At 37.3% G+C, this 9,521-nt stretch overlaps 1 long non-coding RNA gene across 2 annotated transcripts; it reads left to right on the forward strand.

Moving 5' to 3' along the window:
* The first annotated feature begins 6,003 nt into the window (after positions 1–6,003).
* Positions 6,004–8,164, forward strand: LOC130496176 (uncharacterized). Of its 2 annotated transcripts, XR_008935243.1 has the most exons (6): positions 6,004–6,093; positions 6,271–6,907; positions 6,984–7,099; positions 7,213–7,321; positions 7,467–7,524; positions 7,640–8,164. It is a non-coding gene; the product is annotated as an uncharacterized LOC130496176 (long non-coding RNA). The 2 variants fall into 2 exon arrangements; XR_008935242.1 differs by lacking the exons at positions 6,004–6,093; positions 6,271–6,907; positions 6,984–7,099 and having other exon boundaries at positions 7,106–7,321.
* Positions 8,165–9,521: the final 1,357 nt, after the last annotated feature.

The following is a 9,521-nucleotide window of genomic DNA, read 5'->3' on the forward strand; positions in this document are numbered from 1 at the left end:
AGATGTGTTGTCTGTAAACAGGCCAAGAGTAAGGTGCAACCTCACGGTTTGTACACTCCTTTACCTATACCATCTCATCCTTGGACAGATATCTCTATGGATTTTGTGATAGGCTTACCTCGAACCAGGAATGGTAGAGATTCGGTTTTTGTGGTTGTGGACAGGTTTAGCAAGATGGCTCACTTCATAGCTTGCCACAAAACCGATGATGCTGTTAGCGTGGCTAATTTGTTCTTCCGAGAGGTAGTGAGGCTACACGGCATGCCTCAGGTCATAGTCTCAGATCGTGACACAAAATTCCTGAGCCATTTTTGGCGTACGTTGTGGGCAAAGTTGGGAACAAAGCTTTCTTTCTCAACTACGTGTCATCCACAAACTGATTGACAAACAGAAGTAGTGAATCGATCCCTATCTACACTGCTGCGATCAATGGTGAAAAGTAACCTCAAGTCATGGGAAGAATGTCTACCACATGTTGAATTCGCCTACAACCACGCTAAGCACTCTTCTACTCTGTTTTCTCCTTTCGAAATAGTTTATGGTTTTAACCCTTGTTCTCCATTAGACTTGATCTCGTTGCCTTTGAAAGAGAGGTATAGTTTGGATGGCAAAAAAAAAGGCAGAACAGATATTGAAGATACATGAGAAGGCTAAGGAGAATATAGAGAAGAAGACTAAGCAGTATGAAAAGCATGCTAACAAAGGACGTAAGGAGATGATATTTGAAGAAGGGGACCTGGTGTGGATTTATCTAAGGAAGGATAGGTTTCCAGCTGAGAGAAGGAACAAGCTGATGCCACGAGTAGATGGACCGTTTCGAGTAGTCAAGAGGATCAACAACAACGCCTACCGAATTGACCTTCAAGGGAAGTACGATATCTCTGATACTTTCAATGTTTCTGATTTGTTCTCTTTTGTTGCAGATTCAGATTTGAGGACAAATCCTTTTCAAGAGGGGGAGGATGATGTGATCGTGACTAGCTTGGAGGAAGGTGAACCAGAGCTCGAGGGAAGAATCACACGTTCCAGAGCTAGAGAGTTAGCTAAGGAAGCTCATGCACTCATAACCATGAAAGATATCAATCCAGAAGGAGCTGAAGCAGATATATTCAACATAACTACTCTCATATGTGAAGAACCAGGTGGTAATCACTAAGTAACTAAGTGGTGGTTTCTGTACTCTTTTCCTTGGTGATGATTTGGAAGGTAGGAGGTTCCTCATCAAGGTTTTTAATGAGGCAGAGTCATCACTACATCAGGTTACAAAGTATTATCATTTGGAATAAATGGCGTCTCATCCTTATTCTATTCTAGACGCCTAGTTGTTTCTAGTTTTTAAAAGACTTGTTGTTTTGTTTAAAAACGTCTTGCTGTTTGGGATGGCGAAAAACCCTTGTATCTCTTTTAAATATGGCGTGACCTATCTGATTGGAAGGCACACAGAATTTTAGTAAAAACCTATCTGAGTATTTCTGAGCAAGAAATCACCCTTTTGATTCTACAAGTTTGAATCTGTTCCTCTTATAATCTCGTTTGATTCCAAGAGAAACTTCTAACCATCTCAACTGAATCCCATATCACTTGAGAGACGACTCCATACTTCATCTCTATCATCATCATCACGCCATCTCCTTGTTCTGTCCTAGTACCGTACACGATCATCACTCAGCCATCGACTTCATCTTCTATTAACTCTAAGATCACCCTTTGTGTGGGTTGCGTGGCTACCTTTGCTTCAGATTGATCCCTAGGATCCTATCAACATGTAACAACTCGATCAGCACGAGTAAGCTTTGAACTATCAGTTGCGGAGACTGTCGGACCCTTCTTCTTTGAATCTGTCTCACCCTTGCTCTTATGCCTATCATGGTTTTGGTCTTCCCAGGTTTCCTTTTCTCCAAGGTGGTGGCAGGACACCTAATCTACCCGTCTCAGGCCATAACTTTGTCCCTTGAACAGGCCTTACCCCCATTCTATAGGTTTGACGCCACATAGCTATGGTGTAACAAGGAGATACAAAGTCAGCAAGTTTTTTACCTTCCTTAAGGATCACATAGGCGGCATGAATGCAAGGAATTCCAGTCATTTACCACTGGATATACACCCACAAGTTAGCTCATCCATATCTACGGCATAAGACACACCACCACAATAACCTCTGTGACTGGACCAACTGCTGGCCAGCTCATACAATCCTTAGACATGGACTCCACTTTAGCCATTTGAAGATGCGTCCTCATTGTGAACTTTGTCTTCGCATTTTTAGCTATTAAGGCCCTTCTCGCATTTCGAACCATACACTGTCTCCTTATAGCTTCTAACATCTCCAATAATGACTTTCTTCTTGCTTCACGGATGGTTCTGTTGAAGGACTCACTTAGGTTATTGAGGTTATCGTTGCACAAGGTCCCTAATTTGAAATATGCTCTGGACAAAGTTTATGGTTTGGTGACTTGAAGAGTAGCATAGGCGCCTGGATTGTAGTCTTTCAGCTTGTCACTCCACATTATAAAATCCCCATCTGTATAACTCCTTGCAATGCGCCAGAAGAGTCTTTGTAGCGTCATGTCATGGCTGTTTTTCTTCCAATTATGGAAGATGTGTCTAGAACACTGTCTATGCTCTGCCTCCGGAAGAATGGTGTGGACTGCTTTCACTAAACCCTGCCAATTACAAGCATGAGACAGTTTTAAATATTTTAGCACTAAAAGCATTGAGATACATAAACTATTTTAGCACTAGAGATACATAAATATCAGACGCTTACCTTCTGTTTGTCAGACAAAATAGCATAGCCTTTGCCATCCCTTAAGCCCAAGTCATTTGTGAGGTGTCTCACAAACCAGTCCCAATTCGTGTCATTCTCCACTTCTACTACTGCCCATGCGATAGGTACAATCCGATTGTCTCCATCACGCCCTACAACAGCCAAGAGATGATCCTTTATGTCCCACTTTAGAAATGCCCCATCTAAACCTATTATTGGTCTACAAGTAGTCTTCCAAGTCTCCTTCTGCGCATGAAAGCAAACATATAGCCGGAAAAACCTCTGTTTGCTTCCTACTGTCGGCCCAGGGATGGTCTCGATATCCATTGTAGTGCCAGAATTTGTTCTCTGGATCTCAGCTTGATAATCCCATATCTTGTTGAAGTGTTCTTGGTGGCTTGATTTTCTTTCTTTCATAATCTTTGTCTTCGCATTCCCACAAGCTTCCACACTCACAAACTAACTATACTCTCTCTGGATCTCAGCAGCAGTTTCATGCTTGGTCATCTTCGGATTCAATCTCAGCCTCTCAGCGAACATCATTGCTATGGTAGAACACTTCAAAAACTTTGAGTGTCCTGTTATCTCACACTTGTGCTCATTCACATAACACTTGATCATCAGCTTCTGTTTGCTCTTCTCGTAAGAACAATACACCCTCCACAGACACTTGTGTCCGGGTTTTCAGCAGTGGAGAAAGTGTTTGCCAGTCCAAGCATTTCCTCTGGATCCACATCTTCTCTGTAGGCTAAACTGGGAACTGATTGTTCTTCATTTTCATCATCTGATGATAGAGGATCCGAAACTTCTTTTTCATGCTCCCAATACCATTCGTCCCCACTATCTTCATCATTCTCACAATCATCATTCCTCGCTACGTCTCCGAAAAAGAGAGTCAAATCGCGACCAGCTTCTTCCTCGATACCACCATGACCGTCTGCTTCGTCGTTGGCTTGGACGTCCTCGTTGTCTTGGAGTTCCTCGTTGGCTGGGAGTTCGTCGTTTGCTGGGACTTCCTCGTCGGTGGGGAGTTCGTCGTCGGCTTCAAGTGCGTCGTCGGCTGGGAGTTCGTCGTCAGCTTCCTCGTCACCGACAATACCACAATCATCCTCGCTGATTTCCCCTTCTTCTTCCATGTCGAGTACAGCTGTTTTGCTCCTTTTCTTCTTACATACCCGCAGCTTCGTCGTCGTCACTGACTAGTTTTCTTTTCGTTACAGAGCTGGCACCACCGAGTTTCCCTTGTCGAGACTTCTTCTTCTTTTCATCACCCATCTCTTCTCTCTATCATTCGTTTTTGATTCGAGTAAGCTTCGCGATTTAGGGTTCGTAACTGAGAAAATTCCCAAATCGATTCGTGATTAGGGTTTGTAATTGAGAAAAGCCCCAAATCGATTTGGGAGATAAAGAAGAAGAAGACTTTTTTAATTGAGCAGGAGACGACGTCGTTTTGGTTAACGACGAGATTTAACTGCGTTTAAACGCTCTGTTAGTCTGATTAACGCCTGGTTCAAAATGATCCATGCGACGAAAAGTTTGAGGTTTTTATTGTTTTTTGGGAACCTTAGGATTATAATGGTCCAAATGAAAAAGATCAGGATTTGTTTAACATTTTTCCCTATATATCCCCTATATATTATTTGAGAAGCATTGAGAAGGACTCTTGCTTACGTGTCGTTTCCACGGTGATTCTAAGCAAATATGCTAACGTGTCGTCTCGAGAATGAATTGCATTTAATTTGGCATTTAATTCGGCATTTAATTTTCATTTAATTTGGCATTTAATTCGGTATTTAATTCCGTATTTAATTCGGTAATCACTAAACATAAAATCGTAAAGGCTTAGGGGTGGGCTTCGAATACTCATTCGGGTTTGGTTCGGATTTATTCGGGTTTTGGATTTTCGGGTTCAAAAATTTCAGCTCTACTCGGATATTTCTATATTTCGGTTTGGATCTTTGCGGGTTTGGTTCGGGTTCGGATAACCCATTTAAATAGTTTTAAAATTTTTAAAATTCATTATATACTTAAAGTATCTCAAAATATAGACAAAACATATATTACATGTACTTTTGGAAAATCTGTAGAAAAATCATTTTAAACATACTTTTGACTATTTTATATATACTTTCAAGTATTTTTGACAGAATATATAATATAGTTTTTTTTAGTATATACTATACAAACCGAATGTGATTTTATAAAAACCATGAGATTTGGATACGGTTTGATTTATAATCGATTAAACTGAACAAACCTGACTAAAAGTAGAAACATGTAAATATGTATATATTTATAACGACGCATGAATATCTATTTGTTATATAAGTTGAACTATAATTATAATTTGTAAATCACTTGAACTATAATTAAGTAACAACTCACTGCATCTGAGACTTCTTATTTTCAATGTGTTCTGTTTTGATTTTTTCTCTTTATATTAACATTGAATAAATTTAAATAAAGATTATAAATTTGATAAACAACAATTAATTGAATTCTTTACAGCTTTTTTTATCTTTAAATAAACAGAATTGTGTTCAATCGAAGACATATGAATTTGATAAACACTAAATATGGAAGAATAGAAAAAAAAATTCTTTCGTACTTCTGTTTAATTTTTTATTCTTATTTCCAAAATTTAGAGCTTTTATATTAATTCTAAATTTGATTATTTTATTAGATGATAGAAACGTCTTTTTTGTTTTCTATTCTTTTATTTAAATATATAATATTTTTTAATAAAAATGACTTTATGACGACATGACTCTAAAATTTGTATAATATATAATATGATCTCAAACTAAATAATTATGTTTTTAGGCATAAACCAAATAAACCGAAAACGACGTATATAAATCGAATCAAACAAAGTAAATATGGATTTAGCATACTAATTATATTTTACTAACCAAAATACCGAAAACTGAATCAAACCGAACCAAAACCAAACCGATATCCGGTATGAACACCCGTAATCCAAATAAAAGCGAACTATTGTTTCATTCTCTAAAACATAATAAAAATAATAACTTCACTCCGCGCAAGGCGCGGTTCTTATCCTAGTATATATCTATTTATATAAAGTTGAGTTACCTCCCTCCTGGTGATGCCACGTTGGATTACATGTCACAAACTCAAGCTCTCTGGCGCTGACACATCGGATTAAATGAAACTCCGCGTTTTGGTTTTTGTTGGGCTTTGGCTCGCGTTTTGTAATCGAGGCCAATAGTGTTCTTAGCCCTAATCAGTTAAGACCTGAGCGTCGTCTTCTTGGCTTCCCTCAATCGACGATGCGGCGGTGATGCGTTCTAGATCCGTAACTGGTGAGTTTCGTATTTAATCGTCTTTAGTTCACTTCAATTCGTCTCTGTTCGTCGGCGCCTTCATAACTTAAACATATCCTCACATGTCTGAACACTTCAATTCGTCTCTGTTCGTCGGCGCCTTCATAACTTAAACATATCCTCACATATCTGATAATCCAAAAAACTTATTTGCAGTATCATGGCGATGTTCTTCTTACTGATTTGAGGATGAATAGCGAAGAAATCTTATCTCCTCCTACCCAGTTCTTCTGCTGAGAATTTTGGATTGGCCAAAAACGTAAAGAGAAGCGGTGAGAGTATGGTCGTGGACATGCTCTCGCTTTCATAACACGACGCCTCCGTGATCCCGAATCTTCTATCCGATGAGTCTGCGTCGCAACTGTGTCGGCAATCTCTTCCCGTACGACGAAGCCTTTTTTGTTTATGCATTCATCAAGCCGTTGACGGATTTGCTTTTGACAGAGTAGGATGTTAATACGCAGATCAGAGAAGCGTTGTGTCTTGTGGCGGAGTCTGATGTTGCGGAGGATCCGGCTCTTAATACAGATGCTTCTTCCTAGGCTGGAGAAGTTGGTGAAGTGTAAAGCTTCTAAGGCAAAGTCGGCGGGAATGGTTGTGAACGGAAGCGTGATTAGTGCTGGTAGAGCTACGGTGAGCTCTGGTGGAAAGCATAGTTGACTACTTGAAGATTTGGGCGGCGAGGAAAGCAGCCGCCGAGGCATTAGAGGAGTTAGCTACGGTGGAAAGAAATGATTTTGGAGAGTACAAAGCTAAGTCTTTGAAGATCTTCAAAAGCAAGAAACACGACAAGGTTTGGTTTTTGTTTCTGAATGTAGGTTTGTTTGTTCAAGCATGATCACAAGTTTCAATTTTTGATACGTGTTTAGGTGAAACCTGTGAGAGAAGTGATGGATCAGATGATGGAGGCATGGAAACAAATCCGGTTTATCAGAAGAGGTTTCCATTTTCGAGCATCTAATGTTCCCCACTAGATCCACATTTGGTAATAGTTACTTAATTTTTGCAGCTTCTTGATCAAATGTAATCCCTGATTTTATTTTGCTGAGCTTTTGTATGCCTATATATAAAGTGTTTAGACATGTATATTGTACGAAGGATGTGTTTGAACAAGGGGCGAATGAAGTTGCTCTCTCTGTTGTTAGTGGAGTTCACTGTAAGGCATGTTACTGAACCGTGAGAGCTGAAAAAAGATTTAACAAATAAGGTACAAGCTTTACTGCACTTTCTTAGGGTAATATAATATTGGTTTCATCCAAGGATGTTAACATGTCTTTGATATTGGTAAGTTATTGTTTCTTTTGCTTTTTCTTTTGTTAATTTATACTTCCCAACTATGATTTGTTATATAGGTAAACAAGAACATCCTGCAAGGACTTTACACTCAAGAAAGATTAAGAAACCACATCCGTAAGTAGGCATTCTAAAGTGTCTGTATGATGCAGGGATCTTAGAATCTGTTCATGAGGCCTGCTTGCTTAGTTACTAACACATTCCAAACACCTGATCAATACTTTCTTTACAGGGGGCTGCTGCATTTTGTGTTTGTCGAAGACCAGAAGAAGAACGTTTGGCAATGGAGGTGTGTTTATGCATCAAAAAACTAAAGGATCTATCTTTCACGGTTCTCTGACTCCCCGTAAGCTTCAAATCTCTCTTCCTCTCCCTGATATTAATCTGACCCTTGGGTTATCTTTTTATTAAGATTCTGAATTTCTGTTTCGAGTCTGTGTATCTTTTTCAAGTTTGTGCTTAGTCTTGAGGTGTTAAAGGTATGATTGTATTTACTTATTCTTCCTGCTATTGAGTAGTACTAAACAATAAGATTTTTTATTTTGTTTTTTAGTTTTTCTATGAATGTAACATTGTAAATGTCTTCACTTGGTATCAAGGTCAGAGAGAGAGTGTGAGAGTATCATTGTACTGGATTTAGTTGTTGGAACCATCCACACCCATTCTTGGTACATTGTAAAGTGGTTGGTGTTGTTTATTGGTTTGGTTTTTAATTTCTTTTGCTTTGGCCCTGCAATTTACAGTATCTCTTTTTCCTCTCAATGTTATTGAATGCTTAAACATCAAAGCAAAGCTCAATAAATACACACCATAACCAAGAGTAGCAAATCAATGTATGGAGTGACTGGAGTCTAGCAGATGAACAGTCATGTGCTATGTAGAATTGTTCTATCAACAAGAGACAGTGAACAAGTGAAATCAAACTATATTCAGTTTTAGATTGTTGGAAGGGTAAGTGTTCTTTAATGTTAAATAAAGTGACCTCCTGAGTCTAGAGAACAATGGAACATTGGTGAATATGATTCTTGCGACTCTCTATTCTACTATAGTTTCTCTTATTTACTGCTCCAAGTCCCACGCTATACATGAATTTAGTAACAAATCTCTTCATTCATGGAGAAGGTTAAAGTATGCAACGATGTATCCAGGTTTGTTGTGCTGGTTTTCTAAATTTCTTGAAATTCATCTAACAAAAGGAATAGAGAGACTGGGATGAAGAGGTGATACAGCGGATTCCATAGCGTGCCACATTTTGCAATAACATGTTAGATTACATTGTATCTCTACTTTGTTCTCAATATTAAATGAAAGTTTTTCAACAACACAATATTAAATGAAAGTTTTTCTTGAAATGCATGGAAAACTGGTTTGGCTACAAGGGTTTTAAGCAACTGATTTTTTTTTTTTAATATTATTTGGTTAGAGAAAATTTTCAACTTGGGAATCTCCTAAAGAAGTTACAATTTTCTGAAGGTCATTGCAAATTAGTAGACATTAATTTACAAGAAATTGTTTTATTCAATAATAAAATATAATCAATATACAATAATCTAATTATGTATAATATTTTTTTGTAAGAATTATATTTTATAAGTTAGTCAGTAATATTTATTTCAAAATTTATTTTGTAATATGCTTAAAATAAGTTTTAGGATCCATTTTATATTTTATTCTACCAACAGCAACAAAAATAGGTTTTAAAGGCAGTAAAAATCATAATTTATTTTGTTATATTGCATAAATCATTAGTTTTAAAAGAAAATGTGGAAAGTAAAAAACAATTTTAACACATGAAACAAATATATAAGTAGGAGAAAATAATTTTACTCTACTTACTCTAATTGTAAATTTAAAATTCTATTTGACTTATTGGTATAGTTAAACGAAAACAAATATTGAGAGAAAGTAAATAATTATATTCTCCCTCCTAGAAAGTTATAATATATAAAATGAAGAATAAAATACATAGATAAAATTACTGTAAAACAATTATGAAGCTTAATTCTATTTAAATTAAAATTAAGATAAAATTTAAAATAAATTTATACTATCAATTTTAATCGTCCGCCCGCCCGTAGGCGGGTTTACCCTAGTATATATATATATATATATAT

The sequence above is a fragment of the Raphanus sativus genome, chromosome 6 (assembly GCF_000801105.2).
Source record: "Raphanus sativus cultivar WK10039 chromosome 6, ASM80110v3, whole genome shotgun sequence".
In the NCBI taxonomy this organism is placed as follows: Eukaryota; Viridiplantae; Streptophyta; class Magnoliopsida; order Brassicales; family Brassicaceae; genus Raphanus; species Raphanus sativus.